The 19,124-nt window shown below is 43.8% G+C and overlaps 1 protein-coding gene across 6 annotated transcripts in view; it reads left to right on the top strand.

The window, feature by feature from the left end:
- The window catches only part of BMPR1A (bone morphogenetic protein receptor type 1A), a 188,147-nt gene that overhangs the window by 100,728 nt on the left and 68,295 nt on the right, over positions 1 to 19,124 (top strand). The gene's annotated exons all lie outside the window — the stretch shown is intronic.

Raw genomic sequence — 19,124 nt, 5'->3', positions numbered from 1 at the left:
GATTCCCCTAACTGCCTAACTGCTTTCCCCTCCTGGCCTGATCCCCTAACTGCTCTCCCCTGCTGGCCTGATCCCCCTAATTGCTCTCCCCTCCTGGCCTGATCGCCCTAACTGCCTATCTGTGCTCCCCTCCTGGCCTGATTCCCCTAACTGCCTATCTGCTCTTCCCTCCAGGCCTGATCGCCCCAACTGCCTATCTGCTCTCCCCTCCTGGCCTGATCCCCCTAATTGCCTATCTGCTCTCCCCTCCTGGTCTGATCACCCTAACTGCCTATCTGCTCTCCCTTCCTCTCCGTGCCCTTCAGACCCCTGGCGCAGGCCTGCTGAGAACTCTCCGCTGCAACCCTGCCTCTGCCCCCGCCCCCGTCCTGATTGGTCGTTATGTGACAGCATCCTAGACAAATTGCATATTCCTCTATTATTAGTATAGACTAGTGGTCCATTGCACAAATTCATGCACATTGAAAGGAAATTAATTAGAAAAAAGATTTATGTGGTTATTACATTACTGCAAAAAATTACATGTCAAAATAGTATATATAACATCCTATATAATAAAACGGTAATATGCAAATTGACCCTAATGGCAGAATGACCAGAACAACCGTTCAACCAGTCACTACGAGACACACTGATTACCTCTTGGTCCCTTTTCTTAGCCAGCAGGCTCCTATCGCCTGATGGCAAACAGAACCAGGGGTGGATGGCGGGGGATGCAGGTGGTGCCAGGCCAAGGCCCCCACCCCACCAGTTGCCCCCCACACAGAGGGCAACCCGCAGCAGGGGCAGGTCCAGCGAGCAGGCAGAAATGGCTGAACTCTTGGTTACTCCCCCCAGCCGGCAGGCTCCCATCACCCAATGGAAAATGGGGATCTGAGGGTGGGGTGGCAGCAGGGGTTGGGGCTGCCTATGGGCAGCCAGGGAAGATGGCTCTGATCGCAGACCAGGCCTGGGGACCATACCCATGCATGAATTTTGTGTGCCAGGCTTTTAGAGTATTATAAAATTAAAACATGTGCGTGATTGGCAACAGCGAGAGATTTATATATATCGCGCGTGTGCGAGTCAACGTTTATTTTTAAATTGTCATTGCACATCATATGTATCGGTCGGTCGGACAGGTGAACGGTTGGTCACTTAGCCTTTTATATGTATAGATTCCCGCTAAAGATGACTAAGCAGAGTTCAGAATGGAAGATTATGTTAAAATGAATGTTTTCTGAAACATTCAGACATTTAGATTTTAGGATAAAATTATCTTAGAATATTAGATCTTTGGAGATAGAATGTATTTAATTTAAAGAAGTAGGAACTGTAATAAGACCAGGGATAAGAGAAAGAAATTCTAAAAGAATATGTACAGAGAAATCATATTCATTATTTTCAAATTCATTTTGAGACTCAAATTATCAGGTAAAGGTTTGAATTCTTCAGGGATCTACATTTTAAAAAATAGATAAGACATACACGTTAAAAAAAAATCCTCACCTGAGGATAATTTCCCATTGATTTTTAGAGAGAGTAGAAGGGAGGGAGGCGAGGAGGGGGAGAGAAATAGAGAGGGAAAGAGAGAGGAAACATCAATATGAAAGAGACACATTGATCGGTTGCCTCCCACATTCACCCTGACCGGGGCCAGGGACCAAGCCTGCAATCAAGGTATGTGCCCTTGACTGGGAATTGAACCCGTGACCCTTCGGCCTGACACTCTAACCAATGAGCAAAACCGGCCAGAGCTAAGGATATGCTTTTATTTATTTTGAGAGAGGGACGGAGAGAGCACTGATTTGTTGTTCCACTTACTATGCATTCATTCTTGGTTGATTCTTGTATGTGTCCTGACCAGCAATTGAACCTGCAACGTTGGCGGTCGCCAGCCGGTAGTCCGTGGACCACTGGTGGTTCGTGAGGTCCGAAAGGTTGGCAACCGCTGGTTTAAGGAAACCTTTGGAGCAGTGGTCGCCAACCAGTGGTCTGCTAGTAGTCCGTGAGGTCCAAAAAGTTGGCGACCGCTGCTCTAACCAACTGAGCTCCTTAGCCAGGGCCTCAAAGAATATGTTTAGAGATGAGTATGCAAACAGTTCATTCTAGTGCAGTTTGGAAAGTGCTGTATGAAATTGGAAAGTGTAGTGGCATCACATAGAAAGGCTCCACCAATATTAGAGGAGAAACTATCGGGGGGAGAAGTGGGGAGCTGCAAGGAGGAAGTGGCGTTTGAGTAGAATCTTGACCACTGAGTAGAAGATTTCTGGGAGGCAAGGGAATTTCATGCACAGAGCCCAACATAAGCAGGGGAAGTTTGAAATGTGTGGAATATATAAAAGACAGAAGAAAACATTTTGTTGAATTCATTATATAAGAGAGGGTTTGATGTACAAGGCTGGAAAGATGTTGATTGTGAATAACTTTGAATGCCATGGTTAGGAGTTTAGGTTTTATTTTTTGAGTAGTTGGCCATCTTTGAAAATTTTTAACAGGTGTTTTGGATTATAATTATATTTCATCAAAATTAATCAGGCAGTGATATGAATGATAGTTTGGAAGGGGAAGATGCCCAAAGCAGGGAGATGATTATGATACTCTTAATTGTTTTAAGCAAAAAATAATGAGGCTCTTGATTAAGATCAACATACCTAAAATTATGAAAATCTTTAGCATTGCTTATTGAACAGATGTTTAATTTTCTTCTTGTCTACCCTTATATGTACAATGCACTTCAGCCAATGATTTGAAATTGTCCTATATTTTCTCTCCTTTCTATTCATGTTATTTTTTTTCCTGGCATGCTTTTCCTCTTTTTCTCTGCTGTGGAGACCTATAACTTTTAAAAATCAATCTCAAGTGCTAGTTCATCCCTAAGGTTCCTTCTGATCTCAATTCCTTTGACTGTAAGAATATGTTCCTTCTAATTTAAGGCACTTATTTTTATTCTACAAGATATTACTTTTTTTTTTTTTTTTGTCCCTGTTAAACAGTAACAGAAAGTCAGAAAGACAAAATCAGAAAAAAAGAACATGGTCCCATCCTCTGTTTATAGTCATATCATTAAAGTGTGTGTATATATATGTAATATGAGTAATGATAACCAACATTGCCAGATAAAAGCGATGAATGCCAAAAGAGTAAATTATTACTTTCTAGTCAGGGTTCTATAGCTCTGAGAAGTAGAAGTAGAAATTAGAGGGGTTGTTTGAGCTGGGCTTTGAAAAATCAGTAGAATTTGGATAGGTAAAGAAAGAATTAAAAGATATTTCTGGAAAAGCTGACTAATAGAAAACTAATACTTCTGTAGGCATGTGGCAGAAGTCTTGGTAAGGGTAGGAAGTACGACTTAGAGAAAATTACATTTTGGGCAACTTACTGTAGCAGTGAGGTATGAACATACATCATTAGAGATGTGGAGTGAGGAGTTGGGGAACTCAGATAGCTATAGCAGTAGATAGGCATGAGGTAATTCGAATTTACCAGAGTGGTAATCCTATATAATAAAACCCTAATATGCAAATCGACGGAACAGTGGAACAGCCGGTCACTATGATGCACACTGACCACCAGGAGGCAGACGCTTAATGCAGGAGCTGCCCCCTGGTGGTCAGTGCGCTCCCACAGAGAGAGTGCTGCTCGCCCAGAAGCCAGGCTCATGGCTGGCGAGCAGAGCAGTGGTGGCAGGCGCCTCTCCTGCCTCCACAGCAGTGCTAAGGAGCAGCAAGCAGGCAGGCAGTAAGGAGCGAGGGGTCCTGGAATGCAAGAGGGATCCCCCCCCCCCCCCCCCCCGCCGCTCCAGTGCACAAATTTTGTGCACCAGGCCTCTAGTCTAGTCTAATCTAATAAAAGAGAAACATGCAAATTGACCCCAGCCACACCCATCAGCCAATCAGGAGCAAATATGCAAATTAACCCAACTAAGGTGGCAGCTAATTTGCATACCAGGCACCGGTGGCCTGGGTCCTGGAAACATCGTAGGGCACCCAGGTCACTCTGAGGAAGGCCCGTGTGGGCCCTGAGCAGCCTAGGAAGGGCCTGAGCCAGGGGGCTCCTGGGCAGGGCCTGAGCCTGCAATCAGAGCTGAGGGGGGCCCTGCCCAGGCCTAAGGCTCGGCCAGAGGCCTGAGGCCTGGACAGGAGCGGAGCCGGTGATCAGAGCGGGCTGGGGGTCCCCTACTTAGGCCTCACACCCCTCTGGCCTGGACAGGGGCGGAGCCTGCGATCAGAGCAGGCTGGAGGTCCCCTGCCAGGCCTAATGCCCCTCTGGCTGGGCAGGGGCGGAGCCTGCGATGGGAGCAGGCTAGGGGTCCCCTGCCCAGGCTTAACGCCTGGCCAGAGGCCTGAGGTCTGGACAGGGGCAGATCCGGGGGATTGGTGTGAACTACAGAGGAAACACCTTTTCTGACTGCTCATTGGCTAAGCTCCCTGTACGCCACTGGTAATATTCTTAGTAACTTGGGTAATAAGAATCCAAGAAGGTGATGTAGGGTTTTTCCACCTCACTCCTGGAGAAAAAAATGAAGGTCCATTGCTGGAGGGCTAAGAAATGTCATATCCTGCCCTAGCAGGTTTGGCTCAATGGATAATGCCTCAGCCTGCCGACCACAGGGTCTGGGTTCAATTCTGACCAACGGCATGTACCTAGGTTGCAGGCTCCTCGCTGGCCGGGGCCCTGGTCAGGGCTCATGCAGGAGACAACCAATCAGAGTGTTCCTCTCACTTTGATGTTTCTCTCTGTCTTCCCCTTTCTCTTCCGCATTCTCTAAAAATCAATGGAAACATATCCTCAGGTGAGGATAAAAAAAATAATAAAGAAATGTCATATCCTATGAAAGACACATCTTGAAAATGCCTAAAGAAAGTTGTCATTTTTTCATGGTGAAGGGAATGGAGCCCGTGTTGATGAAAACACCTTGGTGGCTGCCGTGACTGGCAGTGGCTGCAGCAGCGGGGTGATGGGGCTGGCGCCTTCCCCTGATCAGCCTGGTCGCCTCCCGTAAAGGGAGGCCAGACTGCGGCTTAGCCCCACTCCCCTAGGGGAGCAGAGAGCGGGCCTAAGCCGTCAGTAGGACATCCCCTGAGGGCTCCCAGTATGAGAGAGGGGGCAGGCTGGGCTGAGGGACCCCCCCACCCGACCCCGTGCATGAATTTCGTGCACCGGGCCCCTAGTCTATATATATAAAAGCCCAGTGACCACAATGGCAGAATGACCAGAAAGACCAGTGGCTATGATGCACACTACAGCAGCCAACCAGCCTGATCGCACCCCTCCCTCCCCGGCCAGCCCGCCCCCGGTCGGCCGCCAACTGCCCACAGCCCCTCCCTCCGGCCGGCCCCACCCTCAATCAGCCCCCATTGGTGGGGGCCAGCTGGACCCCACCCATGCACGAATTCGTGCACTGGCCTCTAGTAATGGAAATAAAAAAGAAAGATTAAATGGAGTAGATACTGTGAAGGCAGAAGAAACTGATTTGTGACTCGATTTATGAAGAGGTGATGATGTTCATATTTTTATCTTGATAGTAGGAACAGTGCTGAGCATCATTGATAGCAAACATAAGTAATTCTTACATACAACAGATGTTTTTATACATTATTTTTCAAGCCTTAGCATATTGAAAGGGACTAGTATGAGAAAAGACAAGTATTGTCTCTTACAGAAGAGCACATTATAGAAAAATACTCTTCTGTTCATATTTATCTCTTTTGCTATAGTTTTAAATGCTATGTAAGAGTCAGTGACATTAATGTTTAAAGTATTTCTACAGGTGTAATTCTGACACTTAATAAAGGATGGTATCTTGTTTTAATAGAGTTACTGGTAAATGAATACGGCTTGTGGAGAAATTTATTAAATAAAATGTGATAGTTCCACATTAACAAATAAGCGTAGTATGGTATTGTCCTTAGAGAAATACCTTATAGTGAGTTAATAAGTTACCTTGGATAAAACTAGCTAGTTTTGATGCTTTTGTTTTTTTCAACTCAATTCATGACTTAGGACTTTAAAATATTTAGAAAAAACCCAACACTGTATATTGAAAATAAAGTAGTCACTGTTTGCCCCCTAATTGTACATTGTGTAAAACCAGAACACATTACATTGTGGAAAAAAGAAAGCATTCATGTTAAGAGAACATTGGGCTTTGAACTATTATCAAAGTTATTTCCTCTCTAAATAAATTCAGTTAAATTCTCTGCCTAGATGGAGTGGCTCAGTGGTTGAGCATCAACCTCTGTACCAGGAGGTTACAGTTTGATTCCTGGTCAGGGCACATGCCCGGTTGCAGGCATGATGCCCGGTTGCAGGCATGACGCCCAGTAGGGGGCTTGCAGGAGGCAGCCAGTCAATGTTGGGGGAGACCAGGCCAGCAGGGGAGGGCAGTTAGGGGCAACCAGGCCTGCAGGGGAGGGCAGTTGGTGGTGACCAGGCCGACAGGGGAGGGCAGTTGGGGGCAACCGGGCCTGCAGGGGAGGGCAGTTGGGGGCGACCAGGCCGGCAGGGGAGGGCAGTTGGGGGTGTTCGGGCCGGCAGGGGAGCAGTTAGGTGTCAATCAGGCTGGCAGGGGAGTAGTTAGGGGGTGATCAGGCTGGCAGGCTGGTGAGCAGTTGGGAGCCAGCAGTCCCAGATTGTGAGAGGGATGTCTGACTGCCGGTTTAGTCCCGAAGCAGTCGGCAGTTGGATATCCCCTGAGGGGTTCCAGATTGGAGAGGGTGCAGACTGGGCTGAGGGACCCCCCCCCCCCCCCAAAGCACAAATTTTGTGCACTGGGCCTCTAGTATATTTATATTTAAAGATCCCCTCTATCATTCTTATCTCAGAATAGTCACAATAGTTTTTCCCAAAGCGTGGAGTGTATACTCCTGGTAGTATTCAGAATGAGTTTAGGTAGTACACAGATGAATTTTTTAAAAAATACATTTTTATTGATTTCAGAGAGGAAGGGGGAGAGAGAGAGAGAGAAACATCAATGATGAGAGAGAATCATTGATCGGCTGCTTCCTGCACGCCCCACATTGGGGATCGAGCCCACAACCTGGGCATGTGCCCTTGACCAGAATCGAACCCAGGATCCTTCAGTCTGCAGTCTGACTCTCTATTCCCTGAGTGAAACTGGCCAGGGCCACAGATGAATGTTTTTTTAAAGTTCATAGCTATATATTTATTTTTATAACTTCCATTGATAGTAACATTTTTTATTTAAGGTAGTGACAATATGTTCCCTTTGTTTTGAACTGTGGTTCAGAAACCTGAGTTAATCAACTTTCAGTTTATGGCAGTAAAATTACTGTCTTTGTTCTTTATAAGGTCCCTCATTTATTTACCTTATCTCTTTTATTCTTGATCTCTGCTTCCGTTTTCCTCTCTTCCTGCCAGAGCAAACCTTTCTAATTTATAAGCAATATGCCTTTGAATGAATATATCCTTGTAGGACATATAGTGTTGTTGGCGTGTGTATATGTGTGTAGTTGATTTAACTAGGTTTTTGCTACAAATATTTTGCACTTTTTCCCAGTTTTCTTCAACACTAGAAGGATAAGATCTCTCCATGTGGCTTTGTGTACATTGTTCATTGCTTTGGACGTATGTTTAGTATCCCATATGTGCAGCACCACATGCTGCTGCTTTAAAGAGGCAACACACTCTTATCAAAAGCATGGACGCTGCTTCCATTTGAACCCTGACTGCATCACTTCTCAGTTGGGGATTCTTTTGAAAGTAGAGCTTGAGATAAGGACTATGGCTGAGTAGTTTATTTGGGAGGTCATCCAATGAAGCAGAAATGAGAGAATAGGAAAAATGAGACAGCATAAACTTACATAAAGTGTGTTAATGAACTAGTTATCACTGGGCAGCTGGGATTCCATCATCCTGGGGATCCTCAAAATGCACCTCAATATTGTCCCACCAAAGGACACTCACGTGGTTGTGCCTCAGTGTTACAGAAAACCCTGAAGAAAGCCTAGCAGTGCTTGGGCTCACAGTGCTCCCCAGGTACTGCCAGGTAGTGCACACAAGTGCAGCGTGGCTGTAATGAGATGGCAGCTGTGCTGAGGAGGTAGGTGCAGAGCACCCTGCGTGCCTGCTTGGTCCACACCTATTACTACTTAGATCACCGCATGTCCCATTAAGTGTGCTCTGTCGGTGAACCTTCAAAGTGGTGCGGGTTATAATTGCTAGAAGAAATCTCTAAGATAGGAGGTTAGTGGGACAAGCAGTAGTACCCATTACTGCTTCTAGTCCTGGACCATAGTTGTTGTTCTCTGTGAGACACTATAAACCTGGCGATAATGGAGCTGGCAATAGGATGTGCTGTAACAGGGGTTGGGAGGGAGGAGACAAGCCCACATTTGAAGTAAGTGTCCATTCTGCACCCACATGTGTCAGTTGGCATTCCACACAGGCAGTCAATAGGTCACCTTCATCAGAAGGAGCCTGTGCTGTTGGCCTGTGTAAAGCCTTCCTCTGGCACTGTGGCTGCTCCACTTATGGCCATGTTGGTCAAGCTTTGAGGTGGCTAAGGTCCACCGATGAGTTATCCCATCTGTAGCTGGGATGTCGTGAAATGCCTCCTCTGTGGTTGGTGGGCATTAGCATAAGACATAAAGTTTGGCACTTTGTGTGTCCACATGGCTGTTCTCCAGCTTTCTTGTCTCTTTATAGTTGCTCCTTATGTCTCCCTAATCAGTTAGCCCAGTGGTCGGCAAATTGTGGCTCGCGAACCACATGCGGCTCTTTGGCCCCTTGAGTGTGGCTCTTCTACAAAATACCGACTTCTGCGCATGGGCCATGAAGTTTCAATCGCACTGTACATGCGCGCCTGCACGTGGTATTTTGTGGAAGAGCCACACTCAAGGGGCCAAAGAGCCCCATGTGGCTTGCGAGCTGCAGTTTGCCAACCACTGAGTTAGCCTATCCCACTGAGAGAATTTTCTCCTCACAGTTGTCTCAGAGCCATCATGTAGGGCTGGAGAGCAGTACACTCACCTGTGACTTGAATCTGATAACCAGGCCCCAGGTTTTTCTGTTTCGTCATTGGTACCAAGGACCTCCCATAGAGCCATTGGTGTGAGCAGAGTGAAGAAGACAGGAGAGTGACACGGGTCAGTGACATGAGGCTCTAGCCTCTTGTCATTTCCTGTCCCTCTACACCTGCCTAGGTCCTGCTACAAATACACCGTTTCCACCATACACCTGACCTTGTGAGTTGGTGGATCGTGATGGGTAGCCGTAGTCACAAAACCTTTGATGTTTCATGGTTGGGTTCTTTACTAGGGCCTAATATCATGCAAGGAGCTATACTTTTCATACAGTGTTATAGAAGGCATGTCCTTCCATCAGAAAATCTAGAGGTCTGTGTTGCAATAATCTCTTTGGGACTTGTCAGAGAATCTACACAGCATCTCTATCTGCCCCAGGTACCTCCAGTCCCTTGGAGTCGGGGAGTCAGAGCAGCAGGGCAGCTTGCCCTGGAGCTCCGCATGCTGGGGGCCTCTGCTCTCCTTTCTCATCAACACCGCAGCCTTTTGATTCAGCCAGTCTCATCCTTTAAAAAAGTTTTAGCCCTAGCCGGTTTGGCTCAGTGGATAGAGCATTGGCCCACAGATTGAAGGGTCCTGGCTTCAATACTGGTCAAGGGCATGTACCTTCATTGCAGGTTCCCCAGCCCTGGTCGGGGTGCATACAGGAGGCAACCAACCAAATGTGTCTCCCTCACATGAAGTTTCTGTCTCTTCCTATCCCTTCCACTTTCTAAAAATCAATGGAAAAATATCTTCAGGTGAGGATTAACAACAACAAAAAAAGTTTTAAATGTTTTGGCCCTGGGCGGATAGCTCAGTTGGTTGGAACATCATCCTGGTATGCCAAGGTTGGGGGTTTGATCCCTGGTCTGGGCACATGTGAGAATCAGTGAATGAATGTGTGAATGGGTGGAACAACAAATCTATGTTTCTTTCTCTCTCTTAAATCAATAAGGTTTAAAACATTGTTTAAATCTTTTTAACTGCACCAGTCATCTTTTGTTAGGTATTAATTCTGAGTTAGTGTGTGAAAGGATTCAGCAAAGGTTGAATTCCACAAGGAAGGGTGCAGGGCAGAGAAGGTCATGGTGGGAATGCAAAGTGCACCCTTCCTGCGGGGCCCTCTTCAGGGGTTCCGTGGAGCCATTTGTGTTTGAGTTCCTTGTGCAAAAAGCAGTAAAGCATGTCAGCTGCCATCACCACAGAAACCCCAGAAATGCTCCATTTCTTCACATTGACATACTTGTGGTGACACTGGTAGTAACTTGGAATGCTCAGACAGTGCCTCTGGAGGTGAGATCTCACATCAGCATCCAGTTTGGCAGCTCCTTCATTTTGACATCCACGAGTTTTTTCTCCTTCACTGGCATGACTTAGCCATCTGGGTGTCCGCTGTCACCAATGTCGACTGTTGGTTCTGCTTAAATTGAAGCCACCTGTTCTGATGTTACCTTAGCTTTTGCTGCAGTTACTGAGTTCCCTTTAAATGAATTGTGTATTTTTACCCCCACTCCTGGGGATTTGGGGATCCCTAAGCACTTATTTCGTTCTGACTGGAGACATCTATCGTCGCAGGTGAAGGGTGACTCTAGGTCTGAAGAAATCTGTTAGTTGCTGCATTGTAGCAAAGCAGTTAGAGCTCCAGGCGTGAGGAAAAGCTGAGCTATATCTTTCCTATTGGTCTCTCCTTGGACCCCATTAAAAATTTAGTCCCACACCTCCTCTCTTCTGTAGGGAAACCTAGAACTTGGGGTCTCAGAGACATCCTGCAGGCCTTGCCCTGAGCTCTTTGGTTAATAGGCTCCTCTGAAGGGAGACAGAAAGTTTATTCCCCTTCTCTTCAGTTCAGGCTGCCTCCACCTAGCTAAGGTACCATGGCTTTTTTCTTAATATAAGTTTGGTAGATATGCTCCTGGCTTTCTTACTTGATCATTCTCCAGTTTGGATGCTTTTATGGTAGAACCAGGTTGTTTCGTGTATTGCGTTGTATATGATACTGTGGGGAGAGCATGCCACAAGATTTATGGGAGCATCTTTCTGGTTAATATTCTATAGCGACATTTCCATTCATAGCTTCATCCTCCATCCCAATACTTCTGTTAATGTAAAAAAACATACAAACCTGTAAAGGATTTTTGTGAGTTTATTTGAGCCAAACTGTGGACAATTGCCAAGAAGCAGTATCTCAATGGATTGAGATAATGCTCCAGAAAATGGTGGTTTTTCATCTATTTATTTTTATTTATTTATTTTTTAAATATATTTTATTGATTTTAGACAGGAAGGGAGAGGGAGATAGAAACATCAATGATGAGGGAGAATCATTGACCAGCTGCCTCCTGCATGCCCCCCACTGGGGACCAAGCCCACAACCAGGTACTTGCCCTTGGCCGGAATCAAACCTGGGACCCTTCAGTCCGCAGGCTGATGCTCTATCCACTGAGCCAAACCAACTAGGGCTTTCATCTATTTTTATACATTGCAATCAAAGGAGAGGATGTAGGTGGGTTACCTGAAATCCATTGGTGATAGATTAGAGAGGCGGGAGAAAGCAAAGCGGGGAAACCCCTGGGATTGGATAAAAAGTAAAATGATAGACACATACTTAGGTAGGTGCAGGAACAGTTAACATGAAAACAATGAAGGAATTTGTGGTATCTGACCTGGTGCCCAGGCACATTAGGTTGTACCCCAAGGGGTCCAGAAAAAAGGAAGTTACAAGTTAACCAGACATTTTAAAGATATGTTACTACAAATGCAAAAAACCAGATAGGCTTAGTTAAGGTAAAGGTTGACCTTGTCAGGGAAGGTACCAGCCTAGGACATAACTACCCACCATAACTGCTTTTAGTTAAGTTTAATTTCAGACCATCCTTTGTGGTTACTTTAGGTCTCTGAGTTTGCAAGACCGCCATGCAGGCCTTCCCTGAGCTTGTCAGGTTAGCATGTGGCCCCTTTTGTGCCAGGCCTCTCAGTCAGAAATTCCAGTTCCTCTGAGCGCCATCTACTTCCCACTTTTTCTTCCTTTCTTCCTTTCCTTTCTCTCCCTTCACCCATCCTTTGTGAGTTAGTAGGGGAGGTCTGATTGTCTCTTTTCAGAACAGCTTTTTAATTTTTAAAAGATTACATAGGCAAGACGTAAGTACTTATATAAAACTAGAGGCCCAGTGCACCAATGCGTGCACTGGAGGGGGTGGGGGGAGCCTGGGAGGTTGGCTGGCAGGCCCCGATCTAGTTGTGTAGATGTGCTGAGGTAGCAGCAAGCAAAGATCACAGACAGAGTGCCCCAAAATGGCATGAACACCAGCTATGCTCTGAGGTGGAAATACAGCTCTACTTCGCTGCCCACGCTTGGGCTGCCTCACTCTCCCCAGGGAGGAGTTGCTGACAGACAGATAGGTTGTCTCTCCTACCTCAGCCGCACATTTTTTGGGGGCTCCACCCCCAAGCATGATAGGTAGCTGACTTTGGCCAATGGTAGGAGTGCTAGCCAATCAGCGGTTGTGAGCCTGGAAAGGTGTGGGGCCGAGCTAGAAGTGGCTGATGGGGGCAGAAGAGCAAGCGGCACACAGTGCAGTGGCAGAGGTAAGATGGTGGTGGTGCTTACTTTAAGTCTTTGCAGTTAGGCCCCCTCTGAGCTGCTACTCTGTCTCAATCAGCGTTGGGGTCGCTCTCCTACAGGCTTTCCGGACTCAGGTTCTCCAGTGCCTGGAGCCATAGCCGGGGGGGGAGGGACTGCAGAAGGTTGGCCAGCTACCGGCCGAGAGGGAGGTTGGCTGTGGGAGCACACTGACCACCAGGGGGCAGCTCCTGCATTGAGTGTCTGCCCCCTTGTGGTGAGTGCATGTCATAGCGACTGGTCGTTCTGGTTGTTTAGTTGGAATGGTCGCTTAGGCTTTTATATATATAGATTTTGAACAGTACAACCTAGGTTCTCCTTCACTTCCCTCCCATTCCACTGTACTCCTCACCACCTTCCCCTTCACCCCATTCCCATCTCACTTACCTTGTAGTCAGGCTACTGGTCTATTTATATAATCTACTCCCTCGAGTTAATATTTAATATCTTTCTAAAAAGTTACGTAATATTTCTTGATTTTCAAATTTATTCTTATAAAATGCATAATGAGAATACTTGCTTCATAAAGTTAGTGTGAGGATTAAATGAGTTAATGTATGTCAAGTATGTAGAAGGTATTAGATTTCTTATTTCATATTATAAAAACAGTAGTTTAAGAAAAAGCTAATAAACGTAGAACTAAGGGGATTTAAAATATGGAGTAAGCCAGATATATTTTGAGAAGAGGGTTTTTGAGTATAGTAAGGTTCTCCATTTTATGACTAGGATCTAAATTTCTTTTCTCTGGCATCTAAAAATCACTAGAGGGCAGTGATCATGTTTGGGAGATGCAATTTTGTATGTCAGTATACTTATAAAGAGCTATTAAGAGTATACTATGTGATATTATAGTTGCTTTAACTCCCTAATTATGTTTCCCTTTTGAGTATAGTATTTTTTATTCCTTTCATTCATTTATTAAACATTTATTGCTTTGCTTAGTGATGTGCTGGAAATAGAGATTATAGTGATTGATGTAAGATAAGTAAAAAAGATCACCTGATTTAGTAAACCTTATAAGTGGAGGAATCGTGTCTGTCTAATCAGTGTGTGGCACATACCAAGTAATTAATAAATAGTTTTGAACACTGTTAGTCAAGAACTGTGAAATTGCTATGGTGTGTGTTCTGAGTACACTTGAAGTACAGAGGTGAGACCCTCGGTCAGACTGATGAATAGGGATCAGGGATGGCTTAGAAAGATTACTCATAGAGCAAATCTTGGAAGAATGAATTACAGTTAACCTGGTGAAAAACAAAGGGAAGAGCACAAAGGATGTGCAGAGGAAGGAAGTCTTAGAGCAGCGGTTCTCAACCTGTGGGTCGAGACCCCTTTGGCGGTCGAACGACCCTTTCACAAATGAGGATAGTGTAAGGAGCCTCTGGGACAACTTCAAGTGTACCAACATTTGCATCGAGGTTGCTGGAAGGAGATGAGAGAGCAAAGAATTGAAAACATGTGAAAAAATAATGATGGAAAATTGACCCAACCTGGTGAAGAAAATAGGCATACAAGGTGAACCCAAAGAGGCCCATACCATAATTAAAATGCAAAAGGTTAAAGACAAAGAGAGCAACTTAAAAGCAGCAAGAGATAAGCAGTTAGTTACCTGCAAGGGATGGGACTGTCAGCTGATTTCTCAACAGAAACTTTGCAGACCAGAAGGGATTGGCAAGAGTGATGAAAAACAAGGACCTGTAACCAAGATTACGCAGCAAAGCTATCATTTAGAATTGAAGGTCAGATAAAGAGCTTCCCAGACAAAACAAACAAACAAACAACAACAAAATTTAAAGGAGTTGATCGCCACCAAACCAGTTATTACATGAAATGTTAAAGGGTCTTCTTTAAAAAGAAGAAGAAAAAAGATAAAAAATATGAACAATAAAATGGCAATAAATACATATCAACAATTGAATCTAAAAAACAATAAATGAACAAGCAGAACAGAAACAGCCTCATAGATAATGTTTTGACAATTGCCACATGGGGAGGGGAGTTGGAGAGTTGGGTGAAAAAGATGAAGAGATTAAGAAGTACAAATTGGTAGTAATAGTAGTCACAGGGATGTGAAGTACTGCATAGGGAATCTATGTATATAAAAGCCTAAGTGACCGAATGACCGGTCGTTTGGTCGCTATGACGCACACTGACCATTAGGGGACAGACATTCAACGCACAGGATCGGGCTCCCTCCTGTCTGGATCGGGCCTGCGGGGATCAGGCTGAAACCGGCTATCCGACATCCCCTGAGAGGTCCTGGATTGCGAGAAGGCACAGGCCACGCCAAAAGACCCCACTGGTGCACATATCCGTGCACTGGGCCTATAGTATAGTCAGTAACATTCTAATAACTATGTATGGTGCCAGATGGGTGTGAGTTGCATCAGAATGATCACTTAATAAGTTATGTAATGTCTAATCACTGAGGTATACACCTGAAACTAATACAATATTGTATGTCAACTGTAGTTGAATAATAAAAAGTTATTTAAATATTTTTTTAAAAAAATGAAATAAAATAATTTTCTTTTAAAAATGTAACAATAAAATTAACTTTAGATAAATAACTATTAGAGAAATTTAATTTTTTAGTGAAAGATCTGACCCCTCCCACACACTTGCAGGTCAGCCCTTGGCCAGTGTGAATTTAAAAGGGAGTTCTGTCAGACTATACTAGTGGCAGATATATCCAAATTTACTGACGGTTCCAGAGAATAGGAAATTTCTTCAGCTTATTATATGTGGCTAGTATAATCTTTTAATTTTCTTTAGAATATTTTAATTGATTTCAGAGAGGAAGGGAGAGGGAGAAAGAGATAGAAACATCAATGATGAGAGAGAATCATTGATTGGCTGCCTCCTGAACACCCCCTACTAGGGATTGAGCCCAAAACCTGGGCATGTGCCCTGATGGAATAGAACCGTTAACTTCTGGTTCATAGGGTGATGCTCAACCACTGAGCTTCACCAGCCAGATGAGACTTGTATAATCTTGATACCAAAACTAGAGATGGATAATGGTAGAAAACATATAGGCCAGTCTTATTTATGAACATAGATAACCTAACAAAATGTTAACAAATCCTCTAGTGTATTTAAACATTGTCATGTCTATGATACTGCAATATGATTGTGATATTACCTACCCAGAGTTAGTGTCAGATTCTTCAAGTTTAAGGGCATAGTCCCCAACAAGACTGCCCTCATTTGAGATGCCAATCACAAGTTTGGATGTCCCCAGGCCACTCAACACTTTTACTGGTAACAGGCTGCAAATCCAAGAGGATTCCTAAAACTCCACTCAGGCTTGACAGTTGCTAAATGACTCACACAACTTAAGAAAGTGGTATACTTATGATGATAGTTTATTCTAAAGGATACAGGTTGGGATTAGCCAAGTGAAAGAAATACATAGAGCGAGGTCTGGGAGGGTTTCAGAGGTGGAGTTTCCATGCCCTGTTCCCAGGAATCAGGGTTTATCATTGACTAGCACATCAACATGTTTACCAACCAGGGAGCTTATCCAAGCTATGGCGTACAGAGTTTCTATTGAAATTTCACTGTATAGGCCTGGTTGAATTCGCCATATGATTGAACTCAGTCTTCAGTCCTGTCCTCTCCAGTGATGTTGGGCTGGCTCAAAGCCCCAGCCCTCTAATCACATGGTTGGTCTTTCTGGTGGCCAGGCCCCATTCTGAGTCACCCATTAGCATAAACAGGCATGAGGCTCCTGAAAAACAAAGATAACTCCTGTTACCCAATAAATTCCAGGGATTTAGAAGTTCCCTCCCAGGAACCAGGGACAGAGACCAGGCAAATTCTTTATTATTTAATAATGAAAACTTTGAATTTACTTCAGGAATCCAAGGATAGGGTATCAGTTGTCATTGCTGCATAACCATTTAACCCATATTTAGTGATTTGAATCAACAAAAACTTAATTTACTTTATGGTTCAGCAATTCAGGAGAAGTATACTGGGTGGTTTGGGCTCAGGCTATCTCATGAAAATGCAGTTAAGTAGTCAGCAGGGGCTGCAGTCATCTGAAAGCTTGACTGGGGTAGATTCCACTTCCAGGATGGCAGGCTTGTGTGGGTATTGGCAGGAGGCCTCCATTCCCCATCCTCAGGCCTCAGCATAGACTTCTTGAATGTTCTGATACCATGACAACTGGATCTCCCCAGAGCAATTGATCCAAGAAAGAGAGCGAAGAGGAAGCTGCATTACCTTTTAAGACCTCGTCTCAGAAGTTCTTCTTTGTCACCTTCACTTTATTCTGTTTGTTAGAAGGGAGTCAGTCTAGCCCACACTCAAAAGTAATTAGGTTCCACTTCTTGAAGAGGGGAATACGAAAGAATTTGTATATTTAAAAACCACCAAGGTGGTTTATACTTTAAGAAATCTCTTAATATGGATTTTTTTGAAAATATGTTTATATTGATTTCAGAGAGAAGGAGAGAGAGAGAAACATGATGAGAAAGAATCATTGCAGCTGCCTCCTGCAGGCCCCTTACTGGGGATCAAGCCTGGAACCTGAGCATGTGCCCTGACCTCCTGGTCATAGGTTGATGCTCAACCACTGATCTGCACAAGCCGGGCTGTATTATTATTAATGTGTGAAGGAGGATCATATTTGTGGTCGAATCATTAGCTGGAAATTCAGCTCATTTGTGATGAAAACTTAGCAAACTAAGGATAGAAGTGGGACCTTTAATGTGATAAAGAGTATCATTAAATTTTTAGTTATCTTAGAATTGATATACATGATATAGAGGCTTTCTAAACATAACTTATATATCTTTATATATAGTAAATTTTATTCTTGTGTCCTTCAGGAATATTTAAAAATTGTTCTTATCTCAGTGTTGTGTATTTGGAAGAGCAAAATTATATAATCCTAATGGGGCTTACCAAAATTAACTCTAGATGCAGTTAATTTTCCTACTTCTGGGAATCTTCCCTACAGATTTATTTGCCCAAACAACAACAAAAGCATCCATTCAAGTTTATTTATTGTGGCATTGTTTATAATACCAATAGGAGAATGGGTAAATGCAGCCTAAGATGTTGTTAGGATGGAACATTATTTAACAGTAAAAATGAACATAAGGAACTGTATATGTCCATATGGAACTCACATACTTTATGCATCTATAGACAGTTTAACAATATAGAAAGCAATGCTGTATATTGTAAACAAGTGAATGTCAAGCCCATCCTATGTCACTGAACTTCTTCATAAAAACAACTCTAAACCAGCCTGTTTTAACCTCAAGAGATGCTCTGACACAGAGTAAAGAAAATAAAATCTAGATGTGTCATCTATAAGGGGGAAAACTCTTCCTGGATTTTCAAGGGCTTCATGTTAATAAGCCAGAATTTGTAATCTTCAGGATTTTCCTTCTTAGACCTACAGGCTTGCAAGGTTTAGTTTTCTGTAGCTTGTTGTTTATGCTTGTCAGGTAAGAATTGTTACCAATCTGCCCTAGCCGGTTTGGCTCAGTGGATAGAGCATCAGCCTGCAGACTGAAGGGTCCCGGGTTTGATTCCCTTCAAGGGCATGTACCTCATACTTTTGTTGCAGGCTCGTGGCCCTGGTCACACATCAGTGTTTCTGTCTCTCCCTCTCCCTTCCACTCTCTCTAAAAATCAATGAAAAAAATATCCTCAGGTGAGTATTTAAAAAAAGAATTATTACCAATCTGATTTAACACCCTCTGGTCTTATTCAAGGGCTTTGGTGACTTACAATTAACTAAAAATATTACCTTTGAGCTTTGTTTCTACTTACTGAAAGACTATCATAGTTGAGTTTAGATGCTACTTTGAAATTCCCTTTGTCAGACCACAGTGCTTATACCAAAGAAAGGACTCTGTTTTCTCTTTGTCTGTGGTTATTTCCACAATTATTTCGCTTACTATAACTATGTGGTACTGTAAGAGTTTAAGCCATTGTTTGCCTTAAGCAATATTTTGGATCTTGGGAAGTGATACTTACCTATACATACAACCCTTGTGAATTTATATCTTGAACTTGAGTAAGTGCAGTGAAAACAGTGGAAAATTTTGTTTACTGGGTCTTGACACATATCAGTGCTGGAAGCTACCAAAAGTAAGCGGTATGGTTTTTACATCTTTTCCGTTGTGTTGAAATAAGGAAATGGAATCATTTGTCCAGAGCAGCCCTTTTGGAAAAGATTCATTTGTATATGAAAGCAAAAGGAATTGGAGTATCATTTTAATTCCTTCTGCTATCTTCAGTCATTCCCTCAGCAAATATTTACCTAGTCCCAGTTATTTGCCAAGCACCATTGTAGGTGCTAGAAACACAGAATGAAGAGATAGACTAACACCCTTGCCCTTATGGAGCAGATGGCAGGCAATAAACAAAATAAATAGTAAATTATATATCAAATTACAATATGACAAGTGCTAAAGAGGGAAAAAGTATCAGGGAAAGAGGGTAGGGATGGGGATGGTATTACAGTTTTTAAA

Source organism: Myotis yumanensis, unplaced genomic scaffold (genome assembly GCF_028538775.1).
Source record: "Myotis yumanensis isolate MYYU_CA2020_CCGP unplaced genomic scaffold, mMyoYum1.0.hap1 SCAF_13, whole genome shotgun sequence".
In the NCBI taxonomy this organism is placed as follows: Eukaryota; Metazoa; Chordata; class Mammalia; order Chiroptera; family Vespertilionidae; genus Myotis; species Myotis yumanensis.
This window is presented reverse-complemented; position numbering and strand designations above follow the sequence as displayed.